The 12,806-nt window shown below is 40.2% G+C and overlaps 1 protein-coding gene across 3 annotated transcripts in view; it reads left to right on the top strand.

The window, feature by feature from the left end:
* The first annotated feature begins 1,664 nt into the window (after positions 1–1,664).
* Positions 1,665–12,806, top strand: part of eya4 (EYA transcriptional coactivator and phosphatase 4) — a 149,267-nt gene continuing 138,125 nt past the window's right edge. For all 3 annotated transcript variants that reach the window (XM_060938523.1, XM_060938521.1, XM_060938522.1), the window contains exon 1: positions 1,665–2,039. The gene's annotated coding sequence lies outside the window, so the exon portion shown is untranslated. The remainder of the gene's footprint in view (positions 2,040–12,806) is intronic.

Below are 12,806 nucleotides of genomic sequence, written 5' to 3'. Positions count from 1 at the left end.
ATAATCGGGAATTCGTCTAAAAGAACAGTTTTAAGTGTCAGCGTGAATTTTAAACACAACTAAATGTCATATGTAAAGATTAGGCTAAACGCCGTGCAAGTGGAAGAAGAAGAAGAGGAGGAGGAGAAGGAGAAGAAGAGAAAGAGAAGAGGAGGAGGAGGAGAAGTAGTAGTAGTAGTAGTAGTAGAAGAAGAAGACGACTATTATATACATTACAGCACTGTGAAATTCTTTTCTCCACACATTAGGAAGTTGGGGTCAGAGCACACCATCAACCATGATATACCGTAGCTCCCCTGGAGCAGAAAGGGTTAAGGGCCTTACTCAAGGGTCCAACACTGATGGCTTGGCTGTGCTGGGACTTGACCCCCTGACCTTCTGATCAGCACCCCAGAGCTGTAACTGTTAACACCCGTGCATATTTATTAGACTGTAGACTAATATTTTAGGCCTGATGCATGCTTATTCTCCCACCGTGTGTGTGTGTGTGTGTGTGTTTTAGTATATATACACTACCGTTCAAAAGTTTGGGGTCACTTTGAAATTTCCTTATTTTTGAAAGAAAAGCACTGTTCTTTTCAATGAAGATCACTTTAAACTAATCAGAAATACACTCTATACATTGCAAATGTGGTAAATGACTATCTCATCTCATTATCTGTAGCCACTTTATCCTGTTCTACAGGGTCGCAGGCAAGCTGGATCCTATCCCAGCTGACTACGGGCGAAAGGCGGGGTACACCCTGGACAAGTCGCCAGGTCATCACAGGGCTGACACATAGACACAGACAACCATTCACACTCACATTCACACCTACGCTCAATTTAGAGTCACCAGTTAACCTAACCTGCATGTCTTTGGACTGTGGGGGAAACCGGAGCACCCGGAGGAAACCCACACGGACACGGGGAGAACATGCAAACTCTGCACAGAAAGGCCCTCGCCGGCCCCGGGGCTCGAACCCAGGACCTTCTTGTTGTGAGGCAACAGCGCTAACCTAAATGTCCAGTGTTCTAATGGTACAATGTGTTTGCTCATTGCCTCAGAAGGCTAATGGATGATTAGAAAACCCTTGTACAATCATGTTAGCACAGCTGAAAACAGTTGAGCTCTTTAGAGAAGCTATAAAACTGACCTTCCTTTGAGCAGATTGAGTTTCTGGAGCATCACATTTGTGGGGTCGATTAAATGCTCAAAATGGCCAGAAAAATGTCTCGACTATATTTTCTATTCGTTTTACAACTTATGGTGGGAAATAAAAGTGTGACTTTTCATGCTGGGTGACCCCAAACTTTTGACCGGTAGTGTATATGGTCCTACACACTCCTTCTCACCCCGGTGTGTGTCAGAGCGCTGATGGATTAATCAGGGTTAATGTCGGGTTGCTAAGGAGCCTAGAACTCAGCCCGGTTTGGTGTGCGGGGTAAATAAGGCTCAGTGGGTCACCCGGGCCAGACTATTAATACGCGCGCGCATGCTGCATGGCCCCACTCCGGTCCGCTCCGCTCCGACTTGGCGGAGAGCCAGCAGTAAGTCGGCGCGCGCGGTGGCACCCGGGCGCATGCGCGTGCGTCGTCGACGACGTTGCTGCGCGAGAGCTCTTTAGATTTAATAATGAAGTGGAGCGCGAGCGCGCCCGAGCTGACTGCAGAGACATAAACAACAATAACCGGAGAGAGAGAGAGACGCGCGAGACCCCGCGTGCGCGCGCTCCTGTGTGGAGCTGTTAGGGTTCTTCTCCTCCTTTTTCTTCTCGTCGTTTCTCCGGTGCAGTCGGTTTGTCGGGTCGGCCGGGTGAGTTCGTGGTGAACTTGTGCAGCAGGGAGGACTCGCGCTGACAGCGGTGCGCGCGCTCTCCGCACAGCCGCCGTGTGTGTGTGTGTGTGTTGTTGTTGTTGTTGTTGTTGTTTTTTCCTCCGCTGCGCTCCCGGTTGTCGCTCGAGCGCGTGAATAGTTTTGGACGAGCATGTGAACGGAGAGGACGGAGACGCGCACCGTGTGGACCCGTTTCTGAGATCTCTCACCCACAGCTCACAGAGTAAGTGCATCCGGGTGGGTGTGTGTGTGTGTGTGTGTGTGATTATATTTTCTCTTTCAATGTAAAAAATAAACCTGAATGCATTTTAAAACTTAAAAAAAAAAAAAAAAAAGAGTCATAATGAGCGGCACGGACTTACTGAAGTGATCCAGAGCTGCAGGGAGAAACACATGAGACTGTAGAACAGTGAGGAGAGAATGAGCTCAGATGTGACAGTTGGGAAAGAAAAAAAAAAACCTTCTGCTTTTAGTTTTAGTTTTAGTCTATAACAAGTGGAATTTTGTTGTAAAATCAAAGCCACATCATTCCTCCTCCTCCAACCTCACAGTTTGTGTTTGTGAGAGATTTTATTTATTAAGGCCTTTATTCACTGCACCAGATCTTCATTCCAGGCTCGGACTCATTCAGGTGCTTTACAGTGATCTCTCCTTCCCTCCCATACAGAGTCCCACTTCTAATCAATTCCTTTAGAGAGATCTCCACATGGGGTGGGAACGCATCCCATTATTTTGTGACGTTCAAAATAACTGCAGTGAGAGCTGCACTGTATACCGTGATGAATGCCAGAACAGAAATATTTATTTATGTATTTTATTTATTTATTTATTTTTAATCAAATCTAGGCCAAAGTTAAATGTTACCCACTGAACCAGTGACATCATCCTGATCCTGATCCTGATCAGCTTCTGAGCAAGTTTGCATGAAATGTAGAAGAGAATTCTGACAGAATTCAACTAGTATATTGAACACATATTGAATCACTCAAAAAAAAAATTTTTTTTTTTTCAACCAGTTTGGGGTTTTTTGGGGGACATTTACATCACAGTCATATCAAGAATAAACTTCAAATGAAATGTTGGTATAGGGTATATGGTGAATTATTATTATTATTATTAATAATAATAATAATAATAATAATAATAATAATAATAATATTATCCCGTATTACACACACACACACACACACACACACACACACACACATGCCCAGTTGTGAGATTCCTCTGTCTGTACGTTATACCAATCCCATTCCTCACGTCCCTTTTCCCACGTGCCATGTGTGTGTTTTTGTATTTGATACGAAGCAAACGACAGAGAAATATCATCCCGACACCGAAGCCGCCACGGTGCCCCGGCAGTGGCGCGCGCTGTTGGCCGTGGGCAGTTTTCTCTCGCATGCTCTCGGTGGCGACTCTGCCTTTAATGACCCGATAACGGAGACGAGGACCCGCGGATTAGATTACGCACACACACACACACACAGGACATGCAGGAGGTGGAGGCCACACTTAGCACAGAATTAATCCAAACCCAAAACAGAAAAAAAAGATGACACTCTTCTTTGAGAAATAACTGTGTTCTAAAGTTCAAGTATAACCATGCTCTCTCTGACCACTCATCATAGGTGCAGGACCCTCAGAAGGGCACATGATGACGCACTCAAACCGAGTGCACTTTGCGAATTTGGCACCATCTTAATCTCTGATCAAATTTGACTTTTCAGCTCTTCTCAGGTTCTCTCTGTGAGTTCAGTCTGTTTGAATGGTTTTTCTCAAACTATGCAAGATGCCCTGTCTTGATTGTCAGATTAACGCGAATGATTGCTCCTCTAAAACATGTCACGGATATTTTTAAAAATAGAATTGCAAAATAGAATTGTCACTCATACACTAAAGCACAAAAATAAAACCCCAGTACACTACAGAATGTTAAAAATATTTGCTCAGGATGCAGAAATGTAATCTGGTATTGTGTAGAAATATCCAAAATACACTTAAAAAAAGAAAGGAAGGAAAAGTTTGTGTTGTGTAATTTTCTATAACTGCAGCTCTGACCCGAGTGCTGGCTGTACTTCAAATCACGGGTTTATATCAGTGATCGTTTCGATAGTAACAGCTCATTCACAGGGATGTGTACGGAGGACAGCCGACATGATCTAATAATAATAATAATAATAATAATAATAAAAAACAATTAAATATTTGTTTCTTCATTAATAAAGCACAATGGATCATTAGTGAGGTTTTCTGTCAGGAGACTGTTATTTAACATTTATGGAAGGAGTCTCCAGTGTCAACACTTTATAACAGTAGTATTTCTGCCATGGACTGATATTTGTTCCAAGTCTTCAGGACAGAGGTGTTTTGTGTTTTCTGTTTTTCAGTAATATAAGAAATTGTGTTTTTTTTTTTGTCTTGTTAAATTAAAGAAATAGAAAGACAGTCTAGTGAAGGAGCGACTGTTTATAGCTGCTGTAAGTGATAACATCAACTAACTTGTCTCATGGACGTTCCAAAACAGTAAATGTACCTATAAACAGATAAAAAAAAATTATAGGAAATTGCGCATGCTGATTGGTCGAGAGATTTGGATTATTTCTCGATAATCGCCTCGAGCGACTCGCCAAATTGGCGGCCAGTTACAACTGCATGCTGCTTTTAAAGATTAAAATAAATGATTTTTTAAAGTACGATTTATTTATTTATTTATTTATTTTAAATAATCACCTGTGTATTGATACTAAAACAATTATCCACCTCAGGCTCAGTGAATATCAGTGAATCATAACCTTGACTTCATCTCGGCTGTCATTTAAATAATATTGGCTGGTGTTGAGTGGTTTATCAGATATATTCCATTCCGCGAGCATGATGGTGAACAAGTTGAAGACGCGTAGCTGAATGGAATATATCTGATATACCATGAAAAAACAGCCATTATTATTATTATTATTATTATTATTATTATTATTATTATTATTATTATACATACACGTTCCTTTCAGGCGATCAATGCGTTTTTCTCTTTCAAAATTCTCTCAAAATCTTCCGTATTTAACGAAGCAAACCTGGCAGCCATGTTTGTTTATTTACAAATTGTCCCAGTCGCTCACTAGCGCGGAAGTTTTACATCTTGTTGTCTTGACAACCATGCGATATCGTAAACCATATTCAACACTCATTCCCCATTGGGTAGAGTGACGTAATACACGTAGGATAAGCGATATGCTAACAATATTGCATGCTATCGAACCAAACGAATGAAGCCTGCTAGAAGGGAATAGAACACGGTTTTATTCTATGGAAAAAGTGTCCTGTATGTATAATAGTCACCGATATTCACCTTGCCTTCAGTGAATAATTATTTTATTTAGTATGACATGTTGTTCATTAATAAATAAAAAGAAATGTTATTGTTGGTAAATTCCTGATGAGTAAGAGGAAGAAAACACTGTGGTAAATGAAACATGCTGTTATTTGGAAATTAGTATAAATACAGAGGTGATTAGAGGAAATCGTGCACTGATTAGTCAAAAAATTCAGACTATTTCTCGATAATCACCTCAAGCGACTTGGCAAAATGGCGGCCATCGCTTCGTCACCGTGAGGAAGAATTACACATGATGAAAGAAAACGCTGTTCCTAAAAGCACTAAAGATGCTCCGAAGTTTGGTCTAAAGCTATTCAAAGGGAAGGTGGAATGTGATTTATTTTATTGATTTCAAAGCAAAATATTTTATGTGACTTGGCGTAGATAAGTGACACAAGTCTGCGCCGCAAAGTTATTACATTTGCATGGTGCTTTTGAAATATTTTTTAAAACATTTTTTTTAAATAATCACCTGTGTATTTATACTAAAACAGTTATCCGCCTCAGGCTCCATGAACATCGGTGAATAATAACCTCGACTTCTCTGACATAATTATTAAATAGCAGCATGTCCTGAAGTGTGTTATTCCAGTGGTATGAACAGTGTGACCTCACTGGCGACAAGTTACCATGGTCACTTAATCAGTCCTCTATGCAAACCTATATAGACGAGCTAACTACCTTACTAAATATTTTAGCATGCAGGCATATTGCCACCTAGCTAGCTGTGCTAATGCTAACTGCAATAAAGTGCCTTGCTACTATGTGCGGTTCATAAGGTGCCATCTTAAAGAGGCTGGTTTAACTTCCTGTCATTTAAAATATTTATATTTCACTGTTTTGTTTTAACTGAGGGGAAAATGTGTTTGACTTAGTATCTCAAAAAAAAAGCTTTGTTCCCTTAAAAAATCCCTTTCAGTAGATATTATTAGAATATTTAAACATTCTCATAAAGAACTGGGAAATGATTATTCACTTCATCATGACACCTGGTTCTCCTCGTGCTGAAGCATTGCTGAAGAGGATGTTTTCTGCGAGCTTTATTATTATTTTTTTAAGAATGTTAAATGGTGGCAAGTTTCGTTCGGTCAGCGATGCCACCATATTTAGTCTGGGGAATGAAATTGGCACATGCTAACATCATCTATATTTAAAAGATATAGCTAACAGCATGCTAACTCTCTCTCTCTGTCTGTGTAAATGAACAGAGGAAACAAAATGAATACAAATCATAAGCCTCTCTGACAAATCATTATATTATAGACACCATTTTACGAATGAGCCTGTTAAATGATATCGCTAACAACATGCTAACTCTCTTTCACAATCTGAACGAATACAGGAAACTAATCCACGGTGATAAAGTTCGTAGCTCTGTCTGATTAAAGGTCATAAATATCATTTTATGAATAAAAAGGACTATATTAATTATAAACTATAGGTTAATTTGGTTTGAAACACAGCATTTGTTATTTTATATGTATACTAGTGTTAGCATGTAGATTAGCTTTACATGTGCAAAGTTTCTTTTTGTTCTTGGAGAAGAAATGTTTTGTGGTCAGCGATTTAAAGGGAGGAAAAAGTAAAGCCTTTAGCGCACGAATTTGGCCGGTCGTCCTGCTGTGGGATTGAAGCGTGCGGAGAACGCTATGAATGCACTGGCAATAAAGTGCGCTGGCATCCACTTTTAAACACTGGTTGTTCGGTTCTAATCATCTTCCTCTTATTAGTAATAACAATGTACCGGCTGAGGAGAAACGTACTTGTTTTATTATTTATTTTAAAAATACTGGATTTGGAGGATCCTTCTGTGAAGTGCTTCTAGGTTGAATTAAATGCTGAATTAAAAGCTTTGTTAAGTGTGTGTGTGTGTGTGTGTGTGTGTGTGTGTGTGTGTGTGTGTGTGTGTGTGTGTGTGTGGCAGGACAACGGCCTCTGAGGGCACGGATAACAGTAAAAAATCAATGCTGCTCGGCTCCCTCCCCACTGAGCATTAAAGGCTAGAGTTTCAGCACACAGCGACACTGTGCAAATGAAAAATTAAAATGATGTGCCCTTCACCCTGACACACACACACACACACACACACACACACGTACTGCGGCACCAATCATACCCACACGTACACTCCACTAGGTGCACTTATCAGAAAGATTAAATGATAGACATTAAAGTCATTAAAAGCCACTGTGTGTGTATGTGAGAGAGAGAGAGAGAGAGAGGGAGAGAGAGAGAGATGAGTAAATAGCTCAGCAGAACTCAGAGTGGTGAAATCAATATCAGTTGAACGCTGCATAGCTTTTAATAATAAAGGAGTTTTAATTCTTGAGCTCTTTGTTAACACGTTTGTCGATGTATACGGGAAATTGATATGATATTTATCTGTGTATTTTTATGCATGTCCCTGATCTGATCAGATCAAGGTCAGCAGTCTTGTTAAAGGACTCCACAGCAACTCTCTGGGGATTTGAACTCACAACCTTCCGGTTACTTGCTCCAAACCTTAAAGGAATACTCCAGCATTTTAGCTCAAGCAGTAAACCTAAACATTAAAGGGGGCATGTGTTTTTCATAACATGCCTGTTTTAATGTAAAGGTTTTCCATTTGGTTTTCGCTTTTTCAGTGCACATACGTACATCTAGAATGTTTACCAGCCCACATATTCTGAAATAACACGACCCGGTCAGTTTGTTTATTACCCGTTTCAGAAAACATGAGCTTCAACAAGCCGTTCAGATTCGGCTCCTCTGTTGCCCCTTTTCCACCAAAGCAGTTCCAGGGCTGGTTCGGGGCCAGTGCTTAGTTTGGAACCGGGTTTTCTGTTTCCACTGACAAAGAACTGGCTCTGGGGCCAGAAAAACCGGTTCCAGGCTAGCACCAACTCTCTGCTGGGCCAGAGGAAAGAACCGCTTACGTCAGCGGGGGGCGGAGTTGTTAAGACCAACAACAATAACAAGACCGCGAAAGATCGCCATTTTTAAGCGACGAGAAGTAGCAGCTGTACAAACGCGAAGTCATTTATTATTATTATTGTTGTTGTTGCTGCTGCTTCTTCCGCGTTGTTTTTGCTTCGATATTCGCGCCAAGGTTTATGCAAACGTAGCGACGTAACTGACGTATACAGCGATGTAATGACGTATACAACGACGTAACTGACGTATACAGCGACGTAATGACGTGTCTTCACTTAGCACCGCAAGCTATGGAAAAGCAAACTGGTTCTCAGCTGGCTCGCAAGTTGAACCAGTTGTGAACCAGCACCAGCACTGGCCCCGAACCAGCCCTGGAACTGATTTGGTGGAAAAGGGGTATTTCTGTCACAAGTGGAACTCATTAGAATAATCCCGCCCCCTCAGCTGAGTATCTCCACTCATGAGTTGAGAACTGCCTTTGCGAATGAGTATTCATGAGTATAAAGTGCTACCTGATTGGCTGATGGAAGGGGGGGGGGGAAGAAGGCAGTGTCTCATTATCATTTAAAGGAACAGGCTGCTCCTCAAATCTGCCGTTTCGAACAGGGGTGTTTTAGACGGTGTGAGAAAGGGAGCTGTGGTGTCTTATCCTTGTGGTATTTTGACCAAAGTGTGTCACGGATGTTTCATTAAGACCTCACGGAGCTGTGCCAACTTGTGGAAAAGGGAGATAATATAATACATCACCTTTAAACATGTTTATTCAAATATCAGAAATCAGAAACCCCTCTGAAGCCTCAGTGCAGTTATTGAGTAACATCAGAATCGAACAATGTGTTTTACAGCACTATTGAATTTGTGACTCTGATTGCTCGGAAGGTGTTTATTAATTTTTCGTGACAGCGCAGCTCTGATAGTAGTTCCACAATAACACTTTCACAGGGACTTGTGCACATAATCCAAGTGGAATAGAAGAAGAAGGAGCCTTTATTTGTCACATGTACACTCAAGCGCAGCAAAATTCCTCCTCTGTGTTTAACCCATCTGAAGCAGTGAACACACAAGTGGGCAAGGAGCGCACACCCATACCCAGAGCAGTGGGCTGCTATACTACAGTGCCTGGGGATCAGGTGGGGGTTAGGTGCCTTGCTCAAGGGCACTTCAGCCATGATACATGCCCCTTTTCCACCAAAGCAGTTCCAGGGCTGGTTCGGGGCCAGTGCTTAGTTTGGAACCGGGTTTTCTGTTTCCACTGACAAAGAACTGGCTCTGGGGCCAGAAAAACCGGTTCCAGGCTAGCACCAACTCTCTGCTGGGCCAGAGGAAAGAACCGCTTACGTCAGCGGGGGGGGCGGAGTTGTTAAGACCAACAACAATAACAAGACCGCGAAAGATCGCCATTTTTAAGCGACGAGAAGCAGCAGCTGTACAAACGCGAAATCATCCATTATTATTATTATTATTGTTGTTGTTGTTGCTGCTGCTTCTTCCGTGTTGTTTTTGCTTCGATATTCGCGCCAAGGTTTATGCAAACGTAGCGACGTAACTGACGTATACAGCGACGTAACTGACGTATACAGCGACGTAATGACGTGGCTTCCCTTAGCACCGCGAGCTATGGAAAAACAAACTGGTTCTCAGCTGGCTCGCAAGTTGAACCAGTTGTGAACCAGCACCAGCACTGGCCCTGAACCAGCCCTGGAACTGATTTGGTGGAAAAGGGGTAATAGAGGGAGGAGGGGAAAGTGCTGTTCATTCACTTTTCAATCAGTTTTCCTGCCAGTCCTGGGAATCAAACTGGTGACCCTTTGGGCCCAAGGCTGCTTCTCTAACCTTCAGGCCATGGCTGCCCACATAGGGGCAATGAATAAAAAAATACATACAAACTTAGAAATATTAAACAGTTTACGGACCTACTTACACAGAGTGCACAGACTGCAGTATTGCATCCACCGCCCCATATGTTTTTACCTCTTACCCTGCCTCCCATAACCACTGAAGTGTTTTGGATCACTTTGTTGTTGTTTTTTGTGTTTAACCTCTGTATATATTTGATATTATTCTATCCACATTCACTGGATATGAGCAATCGTGCGCTCTGATTGGCTCCTCTACTACTAGGATATCAGCTCATATACCGTGAGTAGAGAAAAACAAAATGGCGGCGCATGTTGCTGAAGCAACCGAGGACGAAATAAAAACTCTACTCGCAAGCAAAACCCCAAAAATACAAAACAATTCCAAACAGAATGAAAACAGCAAAAGTCATTCCTCTGTACAAAACTGGGAGCAAACACCATTTCACAAACTACAGACCTGTCTCACTACTTCCTCAATTCTCCAAAATTCTTGAAAAACTTTTCAATAACCGATTGGATAAATTTATTGACAAACATAAACTACTTAGTGACAGTCAATATGGATTTAGAGCATATAGATCAACATCACTGGCTTTAATAGAATTAGTTGAAGAAATCACCAATTTCATAGAGCAGAAAAAACACGCAGTTGGAATATTCATTGATTTAAAGAAAGCATTTGATACAATAAATCATGACATATTAATAAAAAAAACTGGAACGATATGGCATCGGGGTATAGTTTTAAACTGGGTTTAAAGCTACTTAAGTAACAGGGGACAGTTTGTGAAGCTGGGAGATTGTTCTTCCTCATGTTTGGACATAACTTGTGGCGTTCCCCAGGGGTCAGTGTTAGGACCAAAGTTTTTTTATACTATATATCAACGACATATGCAGTGTATCTAAAGTAATGAAGCTTGTCTTGATACAAATATCCTCTTTTCTGGTGATAATTTAATGGAACTATTGCAGGAGATCACAACAGAAATAAGTAAATTAATAACATGGTTCAACAGTAACAAATTATCGTTAAACTTGAACAAATCCAAAGTAATATTATTTGGTAACAACAAAACAAACACACAAATAAATATTCAAATAGATGGGGTTATTATAGAAAGAGTTAAGGAAATCAAATTTCTTGGAACAACTATTGATGAAGAACTCAGTTGGAAACCACATACAATCCAAAGTATCAAGAAGTATTGCAATATTAAAACAGTTTCTAGATCACAATTCACTCCGGATTCTTTACTGTTCCCTGGTTTCGCCTTATTTAAGTTGCTGTGCAGAGGTATGGGGCAATAATTACAAAAATACAATACATTCATTATTCATTCTCCAAAAAAGAGCAATAAGGATTATACACAAGGCTGGTTACCGGGATCATACAAATACATTATTCTTACAGTCAGAAATACTGAAATTTGCAGATCTGGTGAACTATCAAACAGCACAAATATTATTCAAAGCAAACAATAATCAACTACCACATAATATTCAAAAACTGTTCACTGAAAGAGAAGGGAGTTATAATTTAAGGGGTTTATTTAAATTAAAAAATTATAGGGTGCACACAACCAAGAAAAGTTTTTGTATTTCTGTTTGCGGGGTGAAGCGGTGGAACAGTTTAAATGAGGAGCTCAAGGGATGTCCAGACATGAAGCGGTTTAAAAAGATGTACAAAAATTTGATTTTCACAAGGTAGTATAAGGATGAAGGGGATTAATCATAACTAGCTGTTTGTGTATTTTTTTTCTTTTTTTCTTTTTTGAGTCTTCGTCTATTTGTTTTGTTTTTATTTTGTTCTCCATTGTGAGTGTGGTATTTGTAATAAACTTATGTGTAGACATATGGATATACATATATAATTAATTAATTATATGATATAGTCATAAAGAATTGATATCTGAATAGTTGAAGTAATATACAGTGTGTGTGTGTGTGTGTGTGTGTGTGTGTGTGTGTGTGTGTGTATTATATAAGGAAGCTAGATAATCAATTTATATTGACTAAAGTAGAGGGGTGGGATTAAATAAGTTTTTACTTCAGCCCACTCCTTTTCGGACATGTAAACTCAAAACTGCTTAGTGCGTCCTTGTTTGTATTTTTGTCTTGTTTTCTTTTGTTTTGATTTTATTATTATTACCTATATTATTTAAGGTTTATTTTCTAATTTAGTGGCTTTTTACATGTTCTTGTTGCAAATGCTGTTTTGCTTTTCTTGTTATCCGCTTATTTATTCATTGTTAGTTTATTTCGAACATGTAAACAATCATCATCATCATCATCATCATCATCATCATCACATCATGAGCAATCGATACGGTTCATGAAGATAGCTTGAGACTTAAAATATCAAAGCTTGTTAGATGAATATGTAAAAGAAGGGAAGTCAATTTTACCAGAAACATCTTTAACAGGATTGTACAAACCACTGTGAGCGAGCTAGCCAGCTAGCCGACATTCTGTAAAGTCAGTGTGGCTTCTTCGGGATCGATTGCCAATCGTGGAGCAAAAATAAAGGGAACGTTTGGCCATATCGTGTCCGCCACGTCACTTATTCAATATTCAATTCTTGTTTATAAAAGTAATGTCACACTCAAGGTTGTGTTGTTGTACTGAAAATAAACACAGCTGTGATTAGTTGCAGCAGTCGTTCCTGTGACCGAATCAGAGCCATAATGATATTCAAGTGCAACAGAAAAAAACGGTATTCTGTCCACATTCACTGGATATGAGCAATCGCACGCTCTGATTGGCTACTCTACTACTAGGATATCAGCTCATATACCGTGAGTAGAGGAAAACAAAATGGCGGCGCATGTTACTGAACCAACCAAGG

Source organism: Neoarius graeffei, chromosome 13 (assembly GCF_027579695.1).
Source record: "Neoarius graeffei isolate fNeoGra1 chromosome 13, fNeoGra1.pri, whole genome shotgun sequence".
Classification (NCBI taxonomy): Eukaryota; Metazoa; Chordata; class Actinopteri; order Siluriformes; family Ariidae; genus Neoarius; species Neoarius graeffei.
Note: the sequence above shows the minus strand (reverse complement) of the source record. Positions and strands in the feature narration are given on the sequence as shown.